Consider the following 24854-nt stretch of genomic DNA (forward strand, 5'->3'; position numbering starts at 1 on the left):
AGGACACTAAGGCAACTTGGAGCCTCGTGAGCCAGGGAGAGCTCCCAGCGAGGCAGGGCGGTCTCTAAGAACTCTCTTCACCCATGCGGGGGATAGTAGGAGCCTGCAAACCTGACAGCAGCCGCATTACCATCCGGACATGGAGCTTCGGAGCAAGCAACGTGGTGGGGATTTGGGAAGGGGAACTGTATCACTCTCAGAAAGGCAAGGAAAACACAATTTTAAGGTGCTAAGACGTAAGCACATGGAAATGTCCCCAACTCCCTTTCATTACAGAGGAAGAAGCAAAGCTAGATCGCCTGGCCAAGATCAAGGTAGGTAGCAATATTCGGGCCACCCCAACTCCACATCTAGTGCTCACTACTTCTTTATTTGAGAGCAGAGAGATGGGATCAAGACAGGCAGACAGAGAGAGAAATTCATCCACCAGTTCACTCCCCAAATGCCTACAACAGCCAGAGCTAGGCCAGGCCAAAGCCAAGACATGGGAACTCAATCCGGGGCCCCCATGTGAGTGGCAGGGACCCAATTATTTGAGCCATCACCTGCTGCCTCCCAGGGTGTGCATTAGCAGGAAGGTGCAGTCAAGAGCAGAGACAGAATTCAAACCCAGGCACTATGATATGGGATGTGGGCATCCCAAACAGCAGTGTAACCACTGCCCCAAACGCCCACCCCTAGTGCTTGCTTCCCCACAAGTCACTCACACCACCAGCAGCAACACCCCACGGAGACAGCCATGAACTTGAGACTAAGGTCAGAGCCCTTCCTTGCCCTTGGACCCCAAGCCCAGCTTCTTAGATATCTTAGGAGCTGCAGGGAACTCGCTCCAAGGGTCTAAAGCAGAAGAAGGTGAAAGGAAGAGGAACAGTGTGGGGTTGGTGCCCGGGGTTGCTACAGATACCGAGAAGTCCCAGGCACTCACTTGCACAAGCAGGCCAAGGCCATGGCCACCACCTGCTTAGGGCAGGGGGTGTGAGATCAGCCTGACCGTGCACTTCACCAAAGAGGCTGACGCCAAAGGTTCAAAACACATAGCACAGTGGGAAAAGGATGTTGGAGATGGGCCAAGTGCTCAACCCTTCCATTAACCAGCCGAGAAGTATCGGGAGAGTTTCTAACCTTCTCTGAGCCTCAGTTTCCTCATCTGAGTAGAAGATCTAATAACACCCACCTCACAGAGTTAATACGCTAACATAATATATGCACCTGTGAAGCTTGGGGCCCAGGACACGTCCATACTCAGTAAACACTGGTCGAGAAGAAAAAGTAGTACTTACACATATATGGCACCAGCATCTATTCTCAGTGTGACGCCTGTGTGACTCTGAACAAACAACTCAGTCATCTTTGAGGAATGAGTAGTTTCAATTTCTCCACCTCTAGGAAGTCTTCCCTGATTGCCCCAGCCCTTAGCGTTCTCTCCTCCCCCTGAGTTGCAGCATCACTTATGACTCAGCATAAGTCAACTGGGTGGTTTATCAGTCTGAAAATATACACGGTGTGGGCATCTGGCCTAGTGTTTGAGACATGGGTTGAGACACCTGCATCCCACACCGAAGTGCCTGCGTTTGTTACTCAGCCCTGGCTGCTGACTCCAGCTTCCTGCCGACATAGACCCTGGGAGGCAGCAGTGATGGCTCAAGTAGCTGGGTCCCTGCCATCCACACGGGAGACCTGGGTGGCGTTCCGAGCTCCCGGGTTAATCTTGGCTCACCCCTGGCTGTGGCAGGCATGTGGAGGAGTGAAGAAGCAGACAGCAGAGCTCTGTCTCCGTCTCCATCCCTGTGCCTTTCGAGTAAATAAAACCACACTTATATAGTGGTACGCATACACTTGCCTCCCCATCGGCCCCTGAGCAGCTTGGGGCCGGGACAGTTCACAGCACACACTGCACCCTCGCTCCTGCTGCTGCTGATTGACAGACATCATTTGGGAGCTGATTAGCATAGCAGACACTGTCCAAATCCAAAAGGGTCATAAATCCAAGTGCCGAACAGCGCCGGGGGCAGGGGGGCAGGGGTAGGCACCACCTGTGTAAGGTAGGCCAGGGCAGGACAGACAGTTTGCCATGTTGCTCTCAGAGCTATCCCCCAGGCCTGTATCACAGCCCTGCTACTGGGACCTTCGTGACCTAGTCTGACCTCTTTATGAACAGGAACTCTGAGGACCCAAGAGGGGACACAAATCAGTTAGACGGACAAAGAACAGGGTCTTCTTGATTCCCAGGCCAGACCTCTTGCCCCATACCTCGATCCTCCCTTCCCTCTCTGGCAGTCAGCAGGAATAAGCATAGGCATTTACTGCACTCTAGTAGGATCTACCAATGAAGTGGGCGGGCAGAAACACAGGAGCAGCTCTGGTCTGTGATCCTGATGCAGAACTTTCTGAAGAAAAGCACTGGGGCAATGCTGGCCTCGCAGCAGGGAGAAGGAGTCCAGTGTGCCTTCATCCTTCCTGTCCTACCAACCCTGCACCTGGGCAGGGAGGCACAAGGCTTTCAGCCGGGTCCTATGCCTGCAATCCCACTGGCTGCCAGCAGGCGGGGAGGTGGTGCCTCAGGCCCCCCACGAACAAAAATCCCCAAAAACCATCTCCCATGGCTGCTCCACTCCCACCCAGCATCAGCAGAAGGCAGCCGGAGTCCGTGGGCCCCTGCATCAACTTGAGAGACCGGCATGGAGTTCCAGGCTCCTAGCTCCTGGCGGCCATTTGGGGAGTGAACCATTGAGGGGGAAGCTCTCTTCCCCACCCCACGCCCCTCTCTGTAACTCTGCCTTTCAAACACATATATAAATCTTGGGTCAGGAACACAGACACAAGTTCGGAGCAATTCACCGGGAAAAGGCCCTTTCTATTCCAGCGGATGCTCTGGGCACAGATGCGCTGCCCACTGCCCCCCTACGCGTGTCCACTGCCTACAACCAGCACACTCAGGGGCTGGCTGGAAAGTGCTCCTCCCCTCACCCAGCACTTCCTCTCCCCCACAGGAGAAAGGAGCTAGAGTCCCGCTAGAGCGCTGATTGTCCGTCCTCCGCTTCTTAGGAAACACAGCAACCCAGGGTAACCAGGGTTTTGGAAAGTTGTCTCCATCAGGTACACGGCAAGACCACCTTCCCCCCGGGTGGCTCTGAGAAGTAGCTGACAGGGGGCTGTTAACAAGGGACTTTGCAAACCACACCAGGTCACTGACTAGTAAGCAGGTGACTAAACAGGTGCACACAGAAAGCCGGCAACACACAGCGGTCCTGCCAGGGAGGGGCTGACACTGATCACCACCTGGGTTCTCCCGCATACCACGCAGGCGGAGGCGTGACTTCTTAAACCCTGAGCACAGACCCCTGACTCCGGCCCTGAGCAGCAAGAACGTTAGCCTATCCGCAGATCTCTGCGGGGCAACCGCGGCGACGCCCCGTGCGCAGCAGCTGCTCCTATATTTAGTTACCGGTGCGGTCAGCGGGGAACTTTAGACCTGGCAGCCGCTCCGCCGGGAACCCGAGCCTCGCGAGCCATGCGCGCGCTGCCCCAGCGCCGGCTCCGGCCGGGCCTCCGGCGCGCGGGGCCGCGAGCCAAGCGGGGCTTTCAGGAGGACCCCGGCAGCCCCTAGCCCGCTCGGCTCCAGGACAGACCCGACCCACTTCCCCACGCCAGGGAACGAAGCCTGCCCGGGCGCGCCGGCGCCGCGGCTTCACACCACAGGGCTCGAGGATGCTCCCCGGCCGCATCCGGGCGTTCTCCGACAGCGGCCCCCAAGACGGCACGCCACGGCCCGGCCAGGGAGCAGAGTACAGCCGGGGGTCGCCCAGGACGTGGGACACGCTCCGGCACAGGCGTCCGCAGCCCCCCGAGGCGGAAGCAAACCCCCAAAGTGTCGCTCCGGGGGGGGGGGGGATGCACAGCAGCTTCTCCCAGCAAGGGCGCCTCCCGCGGGGATGGAAGCCCGCTCCCCGGAGCCGTCAGGGTCCCGCTGCAGGATGCGGGCAGCGCCCGGCCCGCGCCGGGGCCCGCGGCGCCGCTGCTCTGTCACCGCGCGACCTGGGGGAGGGGAGGGGACACTGCAAAGCCGGGACGTTTTCGCCCTCTCTCCCCCAGCCCCTACAACGCTTGACCTCAGACTACGTTTACTTGGCGGGGCGCGCAACGTGTGGCCCGGCTCCGGGCCGCTTTCGGCTCCACTTACAGCGACAATGCCTCCTAGCGCCCTGCGCAGCGCCAGTCACGCTCCCTCGGCCGCCGCCGGCGCCCCATGCGGGTTCCCAGCCGGCGGGGCGGGGCGCGCGGGGCCGCGGGCTCTGCGCGCACGGCCGCCCGGCCAATTACGGCGCTAGGACGGATGCCGGGGCGGGCGCAAGAGTAGCTCCCGGACCGCGCGCCGCCAATCAGAGCGCGAGTCTACAGGCCGCGCCCGGGAGCGGCGCGCGCCCGTCGGCGAGGAGGAAGCGCTTTGTGTGCCGCGGCCGGCGGCCGGGCGCTGAGGAGCCTCCAGTCTCGGGATCGGGGCTGAGGCTGCCGGTTGCGGTTTGCTCGAGGCAAGGCCGTGGAATTAGCCAGATCGGGGGGTGCTTTGGAAACCATGGAGCTGGGACTAGGGAACCTTCCCCCGGCGTTCGGGCTTTTGGAGAGGATCTCTGGCTACACGGTTACCTCAGCCCTCTCACGCCCGGGGTGCCCTTCCGTGAAGTAGGAGTCGAGTGGAGCCCTCCCTCCTGGGGTCCCCGTGAGGACGACGGCGGGTAATGTGTGCCTCGCCCAGGCCCAGGCGCGGCAGGAAGAGGGAGTGGCTGCAGGGCCTGCCTTTTCTAAAGGGCGTGCAGAATTCACGGCCTGTACGGCCTGTACGGGGAGGCCCAGCTCCGCCGGTGACCCGAGGACAGAGGCGCCACATGCTGGATAACAGGTGCACGTGGGACGCTTGGAGAGTCCTGAAGAGAGAACACTGCCTCTCAGGCAGCCGGGCAAGGAGCGCAGTCCCTTGAGTCTTGGTGGACTATCATGGGCAGAATTGTGTAATTAGTTAAGGTCATATCAGACTAGGGCAGACCACTAATCAATGTTCTTGCAAAAGCAGGGACACAGAGACGCGGGGAGAAGCCAAGAGTGAGGGAGGCAGAGCCCAGGGTGGCAGTGCCCAGGGCTGTGGGCAAGGAGCAGGCAAGAAACTGCTCTCCCCCAAAGATTCCAGAAAGACCAGTCCTGCTGACTCCTGGATTCTGAACTTCTGCCTTCTAGGACTGGAGAGAACACACGTTGTTTTAAGTCACTTAGTGTGACTTAAAATCTGACAGTAGCCCCACAAAGCGAATGGCGGGTAAAAGGGGTGGTGTGGGAAGTATCCACAAAGTGAGTCTGAAAACCGAATGCCAGGGCAGGGGTTTGGCCCAGCAGTTAAGATGCACACATCCCACATCAGAGTCCCCGGGTTCAATATCCACCTCCGTCTCCTGCCTCTTCGCTTCCTGCTAAGGTGCCCCCTGGGAGCCAGAGGTGATGGCTCAAGGAACTGGGGTCCTGCCAGCTCTGTGGGAGTTCTGGATTGTGTTCCCAGCTCTAAGCGTCAGTCTGCTTCTGAGTATTTGGGGAGTGAACCAGTGGATAGGCTATCTCCCCCTGCCCCTCTCAAGTACTACAAATAGAGAGGAAAATAAATAAATAAATAAATAAATAAATAAATGGAATTGAATGCCAAGTATGTGCAAGGCGTTGTGTCTCAGGGTGTACTGAGATGAAACAGACACAGACCCTGCCCTCCAGCGGCAACCATCAAGAGGACATATGAACAGCTGTGGTTTTTGAGCCCCTGTGGCTCCCCAGGAAAACTATGGGGGCCTCTCACAACCTCATCACCACTCCATCCCTGCCAGAAGCATCAGAGAGAATTGAGCCGAGCCACACTCTACCCAAGCCAAGATGCTTGGTGCTCTGATGAAGCGGACACTGCTATTTCTGTTTCCCTTAAACCAGTGTTAGGCTGGCGCCACGGCTCACTTGACTAATCCTCCACCTGCGGCGCCGGCACCCCAGGTGGGGCGCCAGATTCTGTCCCGGTTGCCCCCTTCCAGTCCAGCTCTCTACTGTGGCCCAGGAAGGCAGTGGAGGATGGCCCAAGTGCTTGGGCCCTGCACCGCATGGGAGACCAGGAGGAAGCACCTGGCTCTTGGCTTCAGATCAGCGCAGCGCGCCGGTCATAGCGGCCATTTGGGGGGTGAACCAACGGAAGGAAGACCTTTCTCTCTGTCTCTCTCACTGTCTAGCTCTGCCTGTCAAAAAAAAAATAAAACAGTGTTACACATCTGGACAACTTCCACCTGTGACATCTTTTCTCCCCTGCCATTCCCTCGCATGTGCAGACCTGAGCCACCCACAACAGGGCTCAGTAAGTGCCCCTGACTGATGGCCCCAGCTGGGCTCATTACCTCACTCATTCCCTCTCCCTCAGAAGCCCTCCAACTCCATGTGGACAAGACTCCCCCACCCCCAGCTCCAACGCCGCCTCTTCTGTTCCTACTGTGTTCCCTTCTCCAGAGCACTCCCTGCGTTACACCCATCACTGTGCTAGGTCTGCACCACTGCTGCTCCTGAGATGACCTACTTGGTCAGTAGTTAGCAACTGAATTAGGTGGCTAGGTGGACATTAGCCTATGTGTGTAAGAGGGGCCAAAGAAGATGGGAATTTTTAATATTTTTCATTTTTTTTAAGATTTTATTTATTTGAAAGGTAGAGTTATAGATAGTGAGAGGTAGAGACAGAGCAAAAGGTCTTCCTTCTGTTGGTTCACTCCCCAGGTAGCTGCAACAGCCGGAACTGCGCTGATCCAAAGTCAGGAGCCAGGAGCTTCTTCCTGGTCTCTTATGTGGGTACAGGGGCCCAAGCACTTGGGCCATCTTCTACTGCTTTCCCAGGCCATAGCAGAGAACTGGATTAGAAGAGGGGCAGCCGGGACTAGAACCAGCACCCATATGGGATGCTGGTGCCACAGGCGGAGGATTAAACTACTGCGCCACAGAGTTGGTCCCATATTTTTCATTTTTAATAAAAATTTATTTATTTGAAAGGCAGAGTTACAGAGAGACAGGCAGAGAGGCAAAGAGAGAGAGAGAGAGAGAGAGAGTCTTCCATGCACTGGCTTACTCCCCATATGGCCAAAATGGCCGGAGCATGCTCGGAGGTAAAGTCCACGGCTCCCTGGCCCGCGCCGGCAAAGTGAGAGGTCAGACTCAAGGTGGCCAAGCAGAAGCAGAAGAAGAAGACGGGCCGCGCCAAGGACGGATGCAGTACAACCGGCGCTTCGTCAACGTGGTGCCCACCTTTGGCAAGAAGAAGGGCCCCAACGCCAACTCCTAAGTCCTCTGTCATCCTGGCTCCCTAATAAAGCCGCCACCCGGCCATCTCAAAAATAAATAAATAAATAAATAAATAAAAAGATGCACTAGTAAAAATCCTGAAAGGATTTCTGGGAATTGCATGTCCAGAAGATCCCCACCCACATCTCCCAGAAGAGAAAGGGGGAGGAGAAATGGGGACCCATACTCACGTCCATAAAACTCTAGTCCAAAAGGGACTGGGCACTCAGTTCTTTGCTGAGACACTCGCCTGGTTTATCAGGTGCATTTCTCTTCATTAAACTTTGGTGCCTTGCCTATCACTGCTCTCTGGCTCATGTCTGAATTCTTTCTTGTACAAAGACAAGCATGAGCGAACTCCCATCTCCAATATCAATTGTATTAATCAGGTTTTCTTGCATAATAAACCACCCCAAAACTTAGAAATGACTCTTAAAACAATACCCCCTGATTTAGCATTGTAGTTCTATCTCTGAGCACCTCAAAATGTGACCTCATTTGGAGAGGAGGTCTTTACAGAGGGAATCAGGCTACAACTGAGGTCATTAGGGTGGCCCCTAATCCAACATGACTGCTGTCCTTCTCTGTGGGAGATCTGCACAAGACAGGCACAGAGGGAAGGCAAAGTGAGGAGACTCAGAGCCAGGGAGAGAGGCAGGAAACACTTCCTGTCCCCTCAGCACTCAGGAGGGGCCACGCTGCCGGCCACCGCCCTGAGTCTGGGTTTCTGGATGGAGGCTTTCTGTGGCTATGCCACCCAGTTGGTCGTACTTTATTACAGGAACCACAGATTAATGCACGCAAGCTAATAAAACCTTACCTTTCTCCTTTGCTGTCCTGTTGTCCTTGTAATCCTATGTCTCACATCTCTTAAGGAAAAAGGGCATTTGCGGGAAGTGACGTGGTGGGAAGTCCCAGCAACATGTGTGAGTCAGAGACCCCCATCCATCATTCCACACCCACCTGGGTCCTCCATCTGGGGCTGTGCCTCTACCCGGAGCTGAGAGACTGACAGCCAGAGACCTGAGGCACTGCCATCCTAAGGCTGAAGAGCAGTTCACACAGCCCCTCTTCCAGAAGGTCCCACCTGGTGCAAGTTGTCCTGCACCAGCCTCCCACCAAGAACCGCAGGGTTTGCATGTGTGAGCAAGAAGCTGTCAGTACGCTGCTCTTGGGGCCATGGGAAATGACATTCACATGGAAATCTCTCCAGCCGCAGCCAGGGCCAGGCCACCTTCCTGGTTTGGGGTATGTGAGAGCCCCACCCAGTGGTGAGCTTGAGGCACTGACATAGGCTCAGGAGCTTGCTCACTGCACATCTTTCCCTCAGTGGCCATCAAGGTGCTCACTTGCAATGGGCAAAGTCGGAGAATTTACCCTGTGGAAATCAGCATGATACAAACTAGATCTCTTTTTCTCAGAGAGGGTATACCAGCAGGTTATATTATCATTATTATTTTTGCTTACTTTTTCCTTTAAATTGACTCACTTTTAAACTTTTAATTTTTAAAATTAAGAGAACAAGGGGGAGACAGACAGAGAGAGAGAGAGAGGTCTTCCCTCTGCTGGTCTGCTCCCCAGATGGCTACAATGACCAGGGCTGGACCAAGTTGAAGCCAGGAGTCAGGAGCTTCATTCAGGTCTCCCACGTAGGTGGCAGAGGCCCAAACACTCGGGCCATCTTCCACTGGTTTTTCCCAGGCCATTGGCAAAGTGCTAGATCAGAGTAAAGAAGCAGGAACTGGAACTGGCACTCATATGAGATACCAGCACTATTGGTTGTGGCTTTACCTACTGTGCCAGTGCTGGCTCCATTTTTTTTTTTTTTTAAGATTTATTTTATTTATTTGAAAGACAAAGTTACAGAGAGAGGTAGAGACACAAAGAGAGAGGTCTTCCAGCCACTGGTTTACTCCCCAGATGGCCACAATGGCCAGAGCCACGCCGATCCAAAGCCAGGAGCCAGGAACTTCTTCAGGGTCTCCCACACGGGTGCAGGGGCCCAAGGACTTGGTCCATCTTCTACTGCTTTCCCAAGGCATAGCAAATAGCTGGATTGGAAGAGGAGCAACCAGGACTAGAACTGGCGCCCATGTGGAATGTCGGCGCTTCAGGCCAGAACTTTAACCCAATGTGCCACAGTGCTGGCCCTTTTTTTAAAGATTTATTTGTTTATTTGAAAGACAAGGTGACACAGAGATAGGGAGAGACAGAGAAGAGAAAGATATTCCATCCACCACTTCACTCCTCAAATGCCCACAACAGCCAGGGCTGGACCAGGCCAAAGTCAGGAGCTCAGATCTCAGTCTGTGTCTCCCACATGGCTGGCAAGGACCCAATTACTTGGGCCATCACCTGCTGCCTTCCAGGTGCATTAGCAACAAGCTGAATGGGAAGTAGAGCAGACAGGATTTGAATCATCACTCCAATATGGGATGCAAGCATCCCAAGGAGTGACTTAACCTGCTAGGCCATGACATCTGCCCCAAAATGTTTATTTTAAATAAGAAACTTTGAGGCTGGCACTGTGGCATAGTGGGTAAGAGCCACCACCTACAGTGCTAGCATCCCATTTGGGTGCCAGTTTGGGTCCCAGCTGCTCCTCTTCCCATCCAGCTCTCTGCTATGGCCTGGGATAGCAGTAGAAGATGGCCCAAGTCCTTGAGCCCCTGCTCCCGCGTGGGAGACCTGGAAGAAGCTCCTGGCTCCTGGTTTCAGATTGGCTCAGCTCTGGCCATTGCAGCCATCTGGGGGAGTGAACCAGTGGATAGAAGACCTCTCTCTCTGCCTCTGCCTCTGCCTCTTTGTAACTCTGCCTTTCAAATAAATCAATCAATCTTTAAATAAAGAAAGAAATTTTATGTCATTACCACAAATGGAAACTAGTATCACTTGTGATAGATAGAAAGTAAACTTAAAAGTAAATATCATGGGAGCTGGCACTGTGATATACAAAGGTTAAGCCTCTGCCTATGGCACCAACACCCCATATGGGCACCATTTCAAGTTCCGGCTGCTCCATTTCCAATCCAGCTCCCTGCTAATGCACCTGGGAAAGCGAAGATGGACCACATCAGAGACCAGGAAGAAGCTCCTGGCTCCTGGCTTCAGATCAGCTCAGCTCTGCCATCGCGGCCATTTGGGGAGTGAACCTTTCTCTCTCTCTCTCCCTTTCTCTGTCTGTAACTCTGCCTCTCAAAAAAATAAGACTTAAAAAAAAAAAAAGTAAATATAATGACACAATGTTATCAGATTCAAGCAAATGACTGCCCTGTCATAAAGGGCCTGAAGCTCTTTATTGTATAAGGAGTGCAGCAAGTGTTGGGGAAGTGGTAAAGCCACACCAGCACCTGGGTTTGCTCAAAATGATTGAAAGAGGTTTGAGGAGCCAACGCTATGGCACAGCAGGTTAACGCCCTTGCCTGAAGCGCCAGCATCCCAAATGGGCACCGGTTCTAGTCCCAGCTGCTCCACTTCCCATCTAGCTCTCTGCTATGGCCTGGGAAAGCAGTAGAAGATGGTCCAAGTCCTTGTGCCCTGCACCCACATGGGAGACCCAGAGGAAGCTCCTGGCTCCTGGCTTTGGATCAGTGTGGCTCCGACCGTTGCGGCCATCTGGGGAGTGAGCCAGCGGATGGAAGACCTCTTTGTCTCTACCTCTCTGTAACACTGTCTTTCAAATAAATAAAATAAATCTTTAAAAGAAAAAAAAAAAAGGTTTGAGAGGGGCATGCAGCTCCCACCCTGAAGATAGGCCAAGGAAGGGCATTCAAGGACGGCTGCTATGTGCTCCTGATATGTGCACTAGGCACAAGGCTGCTCCTGATGTGTGCATTAACGGTAGGAAACGGTGATACTGGATTAAGTCTGAAAAGATGGACAGTCTTCCAACCAGCGCAGAAGGCCGAGAAGGAGGAGAGAATGAAAAAGCAGTAGGGGAGGAAAGATTCCTGCAGGAGGACCTGGCCGAGCAAAGGCTCAGAAGGAAGGAGGCATGACACATTGCCAGAGACACCAAACGTTCACATTCGGCTGCAGCTCGGGGATAAGGAGGCAGTGGGAAGCCGGTGAAAAGGTGCACAGAGCTGATTGTGAGCACTGCTGATGCCAGGAAAAGGAGCCGAGGCTTGGTTTACTGTTGTTGCAGTTTCCTTTTGCTGTACAGCAAATCAGCACAAGCGCGTTAGTCTGCAGGGCCGTTAGTCCTCCTGCTCCACGTCAGCAGGTTGTTGGCCTGGGAGCCTGGGCCTGGCAGATTGTGGCCTTGCCCTGTGTGGTCTCTCACCACCCAGGAGGCCAGCCCAGCAGAAAGGTAAGTCCCAAAGCCTCCAAGTTTCCATCTGCTGGTGGAATGCTGACGCGGACGATGGTGCCATAAATTGAAGGGTCTGTCACCAGCCCATGGTGATATGAGGAAAATAAGAACAATGTGGCTAAGTTTATTGGATTTCAAAGATCTTAGATTGTACTTTCTTCTTATATTGCTCCTTGCCCAGGTCCATTTTAAAATTTAACTTTTGAAAATGAAACTATAAAGAGATGGGCATTTGGCTAGTACTTGGAACACCTCATCCCATATCAGAATGCCTGAGTTTGAGTTCTAGCTCCACTCCTAATTTCCTAGTTTCTATCAAGGCAGCAGGTGATGGCCCAACTGGTTGAGTTCCAGCCACTCATGTGGGAGATCTGGATTGAGTTCCTAGTTCCCATCTTCAGCCTGGCCCATCCCTGCCCGTTGTGGCCATGTGGGGAACAAACCAGCAGATGGAAATATTATATCTCTGCATCTCAAATAAATAATGAAAAATTAAGAAACTATAAGGATAATAGTGGGGCTGGCCTTTGGCTGAGAGGTAACAGCCTATCGGAGGCTTGGACACTTTGGGACTTACCTTTCGGCTGGGCTGGCCTCCTGGGTGGTGAGAGACCACACAAGGCAAGGCTGCAATCTGCCAGGTCCAGGCTCCCAGGCCAACAGCCTGCTGACGTGGAGAGCCAACATCGTAGGGAACGTGGAGTTTGCTGTGGTCCCTGGAGCAAGCTGGCCTGTTGCCATGCAGGGTGAAGTGGCTCACAGGCTGGCAGAGGTGAAGGGGAAAGCTCTAGGAAGAGCGCGTGGATGGCGCAGCATGGACAGGGAGGTTCTGCATGATTGTCAGATCTACAGAAGCCAGCTGTTTAATTGCAGAAAGACCCCTGGGGAACCCAGAAGCCAGAGGAAGATGCGAAAAAGATTTCCATATATAATAATCCTTGTTTGCCGCGGGGCAGAAGAGATCCAGTCAAGGAAGTCACGAGCAGACTCACTTCATTTTAATGCAAACGAAAGCTTTTCCGCACTCAGACTCCTCCTTAAAGGTTAACAAAGGACAACGCAGACTGGCTAGCACAGGAAGAGCTCAGCACATCTGTGCGACAATTGACGTGGAATGTAGATCGAGGGGCTCCGCACTGAAATCACGCTCCTCTAACCCAGGCACTCCTCAAGAAAAAGCCTTTTAAACAAATCCTGAGTTCTGGACAGCGACTTAGGTCTATAGGACCAGAATCTCTACGAACAGGATTCAATAGTCTGTATGTTGTTATTGTTGGTTTTTTTTATTTAGTTGGGAGAGAAAGAAAAGAAATGAAGGCAGGAAGAAAGAAGGGAGGGAGAGAGAGGAGGAAGGAAGAAGAAAGACAAGGAGAGGCAAAGAAGGAAGGGAGGGAGGGAGGAGGGAGGGGAGAGAGGGAGGGAGGGAGGGAAGAAGGGAGGGAGGGAGGGAGGAAGGAGGTTGATCTCATCTATCCAACTCCCATCCCTGGAATCTGTGCTAACTGGCTCCCAGCAAGTTCTGAGTTAAATTACCTTGTGCCTTGGAAAACAATGAGACCAAGTAAGCTCAAATGTCTTACAGCATCCGTGATGAAAGTTTCTACACATTTTGTAAAGAGATAGAACTTTACTATGACAACAGTCCATGAATACAACACATTTTATGATCAGTTACCTCTGAGTGACCATAGACAGCGACCAGCAGTCCTCCCCGCCCTCTGGAGATGTCTCCTGGAGCACCGGAGGAAAGTCCAGCAGGTGGCTTCTGCAAAGGACTTCTGTGATTGGAGACTTAACCCTCATCAATTAACCAATCAAAACCTTCCCATCCCAATGCCTCCCCTGAGCAGGCAAGAGCATTTTTCCCTTTCACATCCCCAGGTCTCCCTCCTTCAGCGACCCCTCCTAACTGCTGGGAGCTGTTTCACTTTACTCACTATTCCTTGTGTGTGCTCCTCACTCCTTGTGGATGTGAAAGGGCCGGTTTAGGTCAGGGATTAGGAGAGCACCTTTTATGGAAAGTGTACTCAGACTGAGACCTAAAGAAAAGGCATGACTGAACCAGGACAAGAAAGGAAGGCAAGTGGCCCGGGCAGATGAAAGAGAATGTTCAAGGCTCTTGAAGGGGCAGGCCATGTGCCTCAGCAGATGAGGCCCCGCTTCCATACCAGGGTGCCTGGGTTCAAGTCCCCATTCTGCTCCCAGTTCCAGCTTCCTGCTAACGTGCATCCTGGAGACAGCAGATGATGGCTCAACGATGGGTGTCCCTGCCAGCCCCTGGGAGTCCAGATGGAATTCCTAGCTCCTAGTTTCAGCCTGGCCTAAATCTGGCTGTAGTGGGCATTTAGGGAGTGAACCAGCAGATGGAACATACTCCTCTCTCTCTCTCCCCTTCTCTTTCTCTCACTCTCTCAGATAAAAATGAAAATAAATAAAATAGTTTTTTAAAAAAGAAAGCAGTACATGTTTGAAAAAAATGTAAAGCCCCTGCAGCCGACAAGCCCTGGTGATTGCAAGGAGTGGACAGAAGGTCTTGAGGCTGGGGTACAGCAAGAACCATCCAGAGGGTGCAGGATGAGAAAGGCGGGGTGGGCGGGGTCAGGTGGGCTGTGCTTGGCAACCTTGTAGAATCTCAGTGCAACTGTAGGGCAGGAAGGGCTCTGAACAGAGGAACGACAAGACCCGATTGATGCTGAAGCTCTCTCTGACAGCAGGATGGGAGGGGGCCAAACGGGTATGGGAAGAACAGCTGGGAGATGCTCTCCATGTTTCAGGGAGAGGAGATGGCACATGAGACAGAAACACGCAGGACAAGCATGACGGCTTTGCAGCAGATCCGATTTGGAGACTGAAAGAGGGAGGTAGGAGGACCCCACCCCGGCTTTTGGCCTGAGCCTTTCCCTGGTGGCACCGTGACCTCAGCCCTTTGGGGAAGGGGAGTGATCAGCAAGTCCGACATCAAGTGTGAGATGAGAGAGAACGCAGCTGGCCGTGGCAACCCCGACACCTACCTCTTGTCAAGTCACCCTGCGATCCTCACTTTACAAGTATTTTCTTACTTGGTTCAGAACACCATGCACCGTGTGAGGTCTAGTATTATCTCCACTTTAGGGATGTGGAAACCTGAGCACAGATTCTACAAGACTTGCCCAAAGTGGTTTGGACATGGGCGAGTCAGAATTCGGATCCTGTCTGTCATATGCTGTCTTCAGGGGTGTTGAATGGGAATAATCAACAAGAGGAGTCTGTAGAAGTAGAGTGGGTGTCCACCCAGCAGTACCCAGAGGGCCTTTAGGTCAGCACATCCCCTGCCATATGCCGTCAGGGAAGACAGCACCCCCAGCTGGCTTGTCCCTGCCTGTCCACAGAAATCAGAAGAGTCTGGGCCCTGCAGCTTCGTCCCGGCATGCTGGGTCACTCTTGGAAAAGAGGGACACTTAACAAAGAGGTTTAAAGTAATGTTTCCACCCAGCTACAGAAATGTCACTGGTGAAAAAGACAGTGGGAATACATCCCCCGGAGCCCTGCCTTCCAGAGGTAACTATTGCTTCTTGAGGATGCATGTCCTGTACTTGATCAAGAAAGCTATCATTTTGTATAGATGGTTTAACAACCTGCTTGCTCACTTCCACAGGAAGAAGTCCTAGCAGGGAAATCTTCGCACTGGCAGTTGGGTCAAAGAGCAAGCCTACTTTAAGGAGCGCTCCATGGCCTTGGACAGGGCTAGAACCATAAAAGGTACCAGAGGCTCCCAGGGAGCAACATTTAAAGAGGCTCTCACTTGTGGGTGCTAACTCTCACTTGCAGGAGCCGGAAATCAAGTGCTTCCTTAAGCTTTGTTTGCACTCAGCTGCCCTGCTCACCTCAGTCTAGCTCCACCCCCAGCTTCTGGGTCCCGGTAAGAAACTGCCAGACAGGTTTGCTTTGTGACTGGCAAGTAGAGCTTCTGTAAGATATGTCTGGGGAAGGACTGTTCCCATGACAGGGCTGGAAGCCAGCTAAGTCTGCAGGTGCAGTGGGACGTCAGCTTTACTAGGGATTTCACTAGGGTGGGAATGGGTGGACAGTACACAGTTTAACCCATGACACCAATGAAATAGAAACAAGTCAGCTGAGGACTTCCTTCCGGGCCAGTGGTTCGGTTACTGATAACATAGGATGACTTTCTTCCTGCCTTGACTGCAGAAGGTACAGGTGCAACCTCAGCTGCCTTCCCCTGACCAGGAGAGAGAGGCACTCAGCCAATCCCAGCAGTCTCAGGACTCTGGACATCTTGTTATGTGGCTTTAATTCAAGCTACCCAAAGAGGTTCCTGTTATCTGCAGCTGGAGGCATTTCTTTCTTTCTTTTCTTTTTTCTTTTTTTTTTTTTTTAAGATGTATTTATTTATTTGAAAGGCAGAGTTACACAGAGAGAAGGAGAGGCAGAGAGAGAGAGAGAGGTCTTCCATCCGCTGGTTCACTCCCCAATTGGCCACAACGGCCAGAGCTGCACCGATCCAAAGCCAGGAGCCAGGAGCTTCTTCAGGGTCTTCCACGCAGGTACAAGGGCCCAAGGACTTGGGCCATCTTCTACTGCTTTCCTAGGCCATAGCAGAGAGCTGGATGGGAAGTGAAGCAGCCGGGTCTCTAACTGGTGCCCATATGGGATGCCGGCACTGCAGGCAGCAGCTTTACCCATTACACGACAGCATTGGCCCCAGCTGGAGGCATTTCTAAGGGGCCAGGGGCTCCCTAACTATCTTCAGTTTACCTGCATCTGTTAGGGGAGCTTCAGAACCCTATCTAAGAACATAAGATGGGTGTTGTGGGACAGCAGGTTAACCCTCCGCTTGGAATACCACATCCCATATTGGAACACTTTGGATTGAGTCCCCTTGGCCTCTGCTCCCAATCCAGCTTCCTGCCAATGTGTACCTGGAGAGGCAGCAGGTGATGGCTCAGGTACATAGGTCCCTGCCACATGTGTGGAAGACTCAGATGGAGATCCAGGTTCCTGGCTTTGGCCTGGCCCAGTCTCTGTTGTTGTGGGCGTTTGAGGAGTGAACCAATACATTGAAAAAAAAAAAAAAAAAAATATATATATATATATATATATATATATATCTCTGTCTCCCTAGTAAATAAATAATCTTTAATAAAAGAACATCCTGGGGCTGATATTGTGGCATAGCAGGTTAAGCCTCCGCCTACAACACCACCATCCCATATGGGTACCAATTCAAGTCCTAGCTACTCCACTTCCTTCTGGTCCAGCCTCTGCTAATGCACCTGGGAAAGCAGCAAAGGAAGACGTCCCCAGGTGCTTGGGTCCCTCCCACCCATGTGGGAGACCCAGACAAAGCTCCTGGCTCCTATTTTTTTTTTAAAGATTTATTTTTTCCTTTTAATAGGCATTGACCTTTAATTCAATTGTTTTCCACAACCTTTTTTATTTTATTTTAAAATATTTATTTATTTATTTGAAAGGCAGAATTACAGAGAGGCAGAGGCAGAGAGAGAGAGAGGTCTTCCATCCATAGTTCACTCCCCAATTGGCTGCAATGGCCAGAGCTGCGCCAATCCGAAGCCAGGAGCCAGGAGCTTCTTCCAGGTCTCCCATGTGGGTACAGGGGCCCAAGCACTTGGGCCATCTTCTACTGCTTTCCCAGGCCATAGCAGAGAGCTGGATGGGAAGTGGAGCAGCTAGGACTAGAACCGGTGCCCATTTGGGATGCTGGCGCTTCAGGCAAGGGCTATGTTATAGTGCTGGCCCCAGCTCCTGGCTCCTTACTTTGGTCTGGCCCAGCTCTGGCCATTGCAGCCATCTGGGGAGGGAACCAACAGATGGAAGACTTCTGTCTCTGTCTATCCCTCTCTCTCTGTAACTCTGCCTTTCAAATAAAATTTTAAAATCTTTAAAAAATAAAAAGCTCACGGGTCCGGCACTGTAGCGTAGCAGGTAAAGCCGCCACCTGCAGTGCCAGCATCCCATATGGGTGCCAGTTTGAGTCCCGGCTGCTCCACTTCCAATCCAGCTCTCTGCTGTGACCTAGGAAAGCAGTAGAAGATGGCCCAAGTACTTGGGCCCCTGCACCTGCATGGTAGATCAGGAAGCTGCTCCTGGCTCCTGGCTTTGGATTGGCGTGGCTCCAGCCATTGCGGCCATCTGGGGAGTGAACCATGGATGGAAGACCTCTCTCTCTCTCTGCCTCTGCCTCTCTGTAATTCTGCCTTTCAAATAAATAAATAAATATTTTAAAATAAAATAAAAAAGGTTGTGGAAAACAATTGAATTAAAGGTCAATGCCTATTAAAAGGAAAAAGAACATCCCACTCATATACTTTTAAAAATTTTATTTATTTATTTGAGATGGAGTGAGAGAGAGAAAAAGCATCTTAGCCCCTACACTACACGTGTGTCCTATGATCTGACATCTTATTCTGAAAGTCACACAAACCCCCAGAGCAGTGATAAGACACAGGCACATGCACTTTACTGAGACGCCTGGAAGCCTGGACTTTGAAGAAACCCAGGATTGGAAGGGACAGGGCCTCAGGGAGAGCTCAGGATCTGAGCCAGAGAAGTGTCCAGGACAGGAAGATGTTTGGAAGGGCAAAGGCAGTAGGAAGAGAAGCAAAAGGCAATGTGCTCAGCAGTGCTCCTCCCCATCGGAGAGCAGGGGAGGTGGAGCTACAAGGATCACTTGGAGTTTCCTCTATTGTCCAAACACAATAGCTTAAAAAAAAATCACCCAAGTTCTTGGACCCTGCACCCCATGGGAGACCAGGAGAAGCACCTGGCTCCTGCCATCGGAACAGAGTGGTGCGCCGGCCGCAGCACACCTACCGCGGCGGCCATTGGAGGGTGAACCAACGGCAAAAGGAAGACCTTTCTCTCTGTCTCCCTCTACTGTCCACTCTGCCTGTCCAAAAAAAAAAAAAAAAATCAAAGTCTGAATGGAAACTGCAGAATGGCTCAGGTATGACAAACTCAGGGTCCAGGCAGTCCTATAAGGGAAGCAGGCAGTGAAGACCAGAAAGAACGGCCCCAATGATGGGCTGGCTGGAAACAAGCTCCCAGCTGCACTCTGGGCCAACAATGGCTACATTTAATTTTTCAAGAAAGTCTAGAAACATATTTTCAAAATTTATTTGGGAGAAAGAGAGACAGAAGGACACACACACACACAACACACACACACACGTTTCCATCTGCTTGTTCATTCCCCAAATGCCCACCACCGTGGCAGAAGACAGAACTCAATCCAGGTCTCCCATGTGGGTGGCAGGGGCCCAGTCACTGAGCCACTACCTGCTGTTTTCCAGATTGCAGATCAGCGTGGAGCTGGAATGGGAAGCTGACTGGTGCCTAAATCCAGGCACTCTGATACCAGATACAGCTTCTTAACACTAGGCCACCCTAGAAATCTGTCTTAATATAGAAATCTTTGGTTTAAAAAAAAGATTTATTTAATCATTTGTTTGTAAGGGAGAGTAACACAAAGAGGGTTTTCCGCCTGGCTGTTGTGAGCATATGGGGAGTGAACTAGCAGATGGAATGCTTTTCTCTGCCTTTCAACTTAAAGTCCAATCAATCAGGGCCAGTGCCATGGAGTAGTGGGTTAAAGCCCTGGCCGGGCCGGCATCCCATATGGGCACCAGTTGGAGTCCCCCGCTGCTCCACTTCTGATCCAGCTCTCTGCTATGGCCTAGGAAAGCAGTAGAAGATGGCCCAAGTACTTAGACCCCTGCAAACTACATGAGAGACCCAGAAGAAGCTCCTGGCTCCTGACTTTAGGTCAGCCCAGCTTAGCTATTGCTGGAAGATATGGGTCAGCTTATATGATGGAAGGAAAAGCAGTGGAGGATGGCTCAAGTCCTTGGGCCCCTGCACCTGCGTGGGAGACCTGGAAAAAGCTTCTGGCTTCGGATCAGCTCAGCACTGGCCATTGCGGCCATCTGGGGAGTGAACCAGCAGATGGAAGACCTTTCTCTCTCTCTCTGGCTCTACCTCTCTCTGTAACACTGTCTTTCAAATAAATAAAATAAATATTTAATAAAAAATCAATCAATCAATAATAATGTGAATACATAAGAGGAAGAAAAGATGGGCCACTGTGTGGGGCTGGCACTGCGGCCTAGTGGGCTAAGCCCCTACCTGCAGTGCCGACATCCCATATGGGCACCAGTTCGTGTCCTGGCTGCTCCTCTTCCAATCCAGCTCTGGTTCTTGTGGCCAGAGCCACTGGGGGAGTGAACCAGCAGATGGAAGACCTTCCTGTCTCACCCTCTCTCTGTCTGTAACTCTACCTCTCAAATAAGTAAATAAAATCTTTTTAAAAAATGAGCCACTGTGACTAATTATACATGAAGAATAATACTAAAGAGAAATGGAAATCGAACATCAGTGTTTGGTCACAGGGATGATGAGAAGAATTGGTGTGCCATGGGCAACTGAGGCCAAGGGAAGGAGGCAGGCTGGAGGTGGGAGACGTGCAGCTGGGAGTGCTTGAAGGGCAGCTGGGCTGCACTTAGGGACCCTGTCAGGAGCCCAGTGGGTAGTCTGGGCTGAAGCCACAGATCTGGGAGTCAATGGCATTAGCAGAATATCAGCATTTCCTGAGGGACTGCAGGGTAGTAGACCGTGGGGGAAGACAGAAAGGAGATGACAGCAAGGAATGAAGAGAAGTGGGAGATGGGCCCAGACACTCAAGGGAGGAGAAAGGGTCAGCAAAAGAGAACAGTCAGGGGCCAGTGTTGGAGCACAGTGAATTGAGCTGCCACCTGCAATATGAGCATCCCATACAAACAATAGGTTTGAGCCCTAGCTGTTCCACTTCTGATCCAGCTCGCTGCTAATGTACCTGGGACAGCAGCAGAGGATGGCCCAAGTGCTTGGGCCCCTGCACACACATGGGAGACCCAGATGGAGTTTCTGGTTTCTGGCTGAGGTCTGGCCCTTGTGGCCATTTGAGGAACAAACCAGTGGATGGAACATTCTCTTTCTCTCTCTCTCTCTCTCTCTCTCTCTCTCAAAGTTTGCCTTTCAAATAAATAAATCTTAAAAAAAAAAAAAAAAAAAGAAATAGAAAAAGCAAGCAGTCAGACGAGAGCCAGAAAGCATCCACTACACGTAACATCAAAGCAGTTTCTGTGCACTGGCTGGGTCCTGAGTTGAGGTGAAAACTTAAGTGATTGAGGGTGAATGAAAAAGTGATGGGCAGGTGCAGACAAGTGTCTTAGGAAGCCTGGTCCGAAGGAAAAGTAGGAACCATGGTTACAGTTGGCAAGGGCCTAAGACCCTTTATGCTTTAGGCTACTGAGACTTGGGCCTGCTTAAACTTCGATGTAAACAAGTTGGGGGTGGCAGGAAAGGGCCAGGTAGAGAAAGAGAACACAGGATGAACACAAAGCACCTTCAATCTTCTTTTCTTCTTCTTTTTTTTTTTTTTAACTCATATTTACTTATTTAAGAAACAGAACGAGAGAGATGGACAGAGAAAGCTCCTGCCCACTGGGTCACTCCCTACATGCTCACAATGGCTAGCCCTGGGCCAGGTCAAAGCTAGGATGCAGGAACTCAGTGCAGCTCTCTCACATGGGTGGCAGGGATCCAAGTACTTGAGCCATCACCTGCTGCCCCACAGGGTCTGCATTAGTGGGAAGCTATAATTAGGAACTGGAGCCAGGAGTTGAGCCCAGGCGTTCTGATGTGGGCCACAGGTATCTTAACTGGGCATCTTAACTGCTTAGCCAAACACCTGCCTCTCACAATATATTTATGGGGTAAAATGGACCCTTTTAGCCTCTGCCTCAATCTGCCTTGGCTGCCATAGAAAGTCCCATAGACTTGGGTGTCCTAAGCAACAGAAATGTATTCTATCACAGTTCTGGAGATGAGGAAGCTCGAGGTCAAGGTGCTGGCTGACTGGGGTCCTGGGAGGGTCTGCTTCTTGGCTTGCCAACAGCCACCTTCCCACTGTGTCCCCAGATGGTGGAGAGAGAGCTCTGCCATCTCTTCCTCTGTGATCAGAGAATCAGCGCTCTCAGATTACAACCCAGCCCTTAGGACCTCCTTTAACCTCACCTGCCCCTTAACAGGCCCCATCTTCACACAGAGTCCCACAGCGTAAGGGCTCCAGTATAAGAATGGAGGTGTGTGTGTGTGTGACTGGTGTTGTGGCCCAGTGGGTTCAGTCACCAGCATCCCATCTCAGAGCTCCCACTGCTCTGCTTTTGATCCAGCTTCCTGCTAATGCACTTGCAAAGGCAACAACAGGTGATAGCCCAAGTGCTTGGGGCCCTGCCACCCATGTTAGAGACCAGGATGGAACACCTAGCTCCTGGCTTCAGTGTGACCCAGCTCTGGCTGTTGCAGCCATTCTCTTGGGCCATCTTCTGCTGCTTTCCTAGGCCATTAGGAGGGAGCTGGATCAGAAGGATTGGAGCAGCCACAGGATTCTGGTGTCGCAGGTGGAGGTTTCACCCGCTACAGCAAAACACTGGCCCTGGGTGGAGTATAACTGAGTCCAAACCACCCCCTTTGCACTCACTTTTCTGTGTATTTCAGGGCAGGGGTGCAAGCTATTCAGTCTTTCGGTGGGCCTTACTGAAATTGCTAAGCCAGAGTTCCTGCTCCTCACCACACCCCTCCTGTCTCCTCTGCCTTTTCCCTCCTCTGACAGTGAAGGTGGAAGCTCACAGGGAAGACATTATTGCAACGTTGCCTGGTGATTAGAATACGAGATGTTCTTCTGGAAGGAGGAAGGAGCCTGCAGCTTCCAAGAGAAACACACGCCTGCCAAGCCCTGGGGATGGCTTGCTGTGAGTGCCATGTGGAGGCCTTCTCCCCACCATGGAGGTCCCAAACACCCTGGGCTTCAGCTGTCCCGGGCATCCAGTCAGTATGAGTTCCCAGGGCCATCTCCTCTAACTTTTCCCCATACCACTTTAGCCTCTAACCCCAGACCCCTGGCTATCACTCCACTCATCCTCACTCTGAGCATCCTCAAAGTCGCTTCTGTACTTGAAAGACAGGCATTGAGTACCCACATTTGCCAGGCACTGAGCTAGTCCCGGGGAAAAGCAGAGACCACGCCATGCTGCTGACGTGGGACACATGGTTCAGAGGACAAGCAGATGTTAACTAAACACTCACACCATTATAACTGCAGGGTCATGTGGATGAGGGGCACACAGAGGTGTGAAAGCCTGTAGCAAGGAGGTTGGGCTGCAGCAGAGTGGCGAGGGAGGGAGACCCTAGTGACTGAATGGATCCAAGTGGGATGGGAATGGTAGAAGTGACCAGGTGTCAAGTAGGCAGGTATTAAAGAATAGACTAGTTTTCTATGCTGCATATAAAACATAATACACTTATGTAACTTTTTTTTTTTTTTTTTGACAGGCAGAGTGGATAGTGAGAGAGAGACAGAGAGAAAGGTCTTCCTTTTGCCATTGGTTCACCCTCCAATGGCCGCTGCGGCCAGCGCATCGTGCTGATCTGAAGCCAGGAGCCAGGCGCTTCTCCCAGTCTCCCATGCGGGTGCAGGGCCCAAGCACTTGGGCCATCCTCCACTGCCTTCCTGGGCCATAGCAGAGACCTGGCCTGGAAGAGGGGCAACCGGGATAGAATCCGGCGCCCCAACCGGGACTAGAACCTGGTGTGCTGGCGCCGCAAGGCGGAGGATTAGCCTGTTAAGCCACGGCGCCGGCCTTATGTAACTTTTTTAAAACAAGCTTAGCAGCTTAAACCAACACAACTGCTTTTTTTCCCCCAAGATTTATTTATTTCAAAGGCTCAGAAACAAAGAGATAGGGAGAGAGGGAGAAAGATCTATCTGCTGGTTCACTCCCCAAATGGCTGCAACATCTGTGGTTGGGCCAGGAAGAAACTAGGAACCAAGAACTCCATACAGGTCTCCCATACGGGGAATCAAGCACTTGAGCCATCACCTGCTGCTTCCCAGGCACATTACAGGGAGCTGGACTGCAAGTGGGATAGCTGGAACTCAAAAGCAGTGCTCATTATGGGGATGTGGGTGTCCCAGCTACACCACAACATCTGCCCGAGCTCCCACATGGAGACCTAACTGGGGAAGGCTCCACTTCCAAAAGCACACAAACTGTTGGCAGAATTCATTTCCCTGAGGCTACACAGCTCATGGTAGTTTGCTTCTTTAAGTCCAGCTACAGAAACAGACACAGATTGAGGGGCTGACTCAGAGCAAGTCTGCTAGCAAGATGGTGAAAGGCAAAGGGACCAACCAGCATGTGCAAAGGCCCAGTGATGGGAGGGAGGATGACCCATTTGAGGAACAGAAGCAGAGAAAGTGAGAGATGAGGACAGACCTGTAGGGTTGATTGAAATGGGAAGTTGTGGAAGAGAGGGTAGCACTGAAATTCAATTTATTCTGCTAGCCGTTGGCACCCCTGGGTTTTAGGGTCTACTTCAGTGTGAGTGGATAAAAACCTATAACCACATCCAGCCAGAACATATGGATGCAAGGTGTTGTCACCAAGGCAGGTGGACCCCTGGCTAGGTGGGAGCCCCATGAGGTCTGCCCTTGTTCCTCCCTAACCCTGAGGCTGGGTCACACCAGAGCTGAATAAAAACTTCTGTACAAATGAGTTGGTAGATAGATGGAGGCCAGATAGCTTGTACAGCCCTATACAGAGAATCAGACCTCCAGGAATTGAGTCATTCTTCCTCCCTGAACCCCACCAAGCCCATCTAGCCATCACCAAAGGGTTCCCACTGAAAACTCTGGGCGCCATCCAAGAGAAGGCAAAGTTCCCCTGGGGGCAGATTACCTCTTGCCTCAACTTGGCCAGGGCCTCCCTTGGTTTCCAGGCTCTGTACACGGTGTACTCTCCCTTCAGGGTGTGGCAAACTGTTGGGATGACAGTGCATTTCTATTTAAAAATACTGTCTCTTGTTGGAGCTCAAGCTCCCCAAAGCAGCATGTCCCACCAGAGGCACTGTGGTCCTAACTGTACTGCCCTCTCTGACACTGCTTTCTTCCTGCAGGCCCGGGTCACAGAGGGAGAGGTGGTCCCATGGGGAAGGAGACATATTTAGTATCCCTTGAATTGAGTTGAGTTGTAGCAAACAGGCAGATTACAAACTGGTTTCAATATAGGACTTTATAAGTGACTTTTTTGTTGTTGTTGTTGTAAGTGACTTTGAACAAGTTGTACTTCATTTTCTAAAGTGCCAG

The 24854-nt window shown here is 51.9% G+C and overlaps 1 protein-coding gene across 1 annotated transcript in view; it reads right to left on the reverse strand.

Annotated features, from left to right (window-relative positions):
• Positions 1 to 24854, reverse strand: part of LRRC20 (leucine rich repeat containing 20) — a 108087-nt gene that overhangs the window by 74257 nt on the left and 8976 nt on the right. The window lies entirely within an intron of this gene.

This window comes from Lepus europaeus, chromosome 17 (genome assembly GCF_033115175.1).
Source record: "Lepus europaeus isolate LE1 chromosome 17, mLepTim1.pri, whole genome shotgun sequence".
NCBI classification, from domain to species: Eukaryota; Metazoa; Chordata; class Mammalia; order Lagomorpha; family Leporidae; genus Lepus; species Lepus europaeus.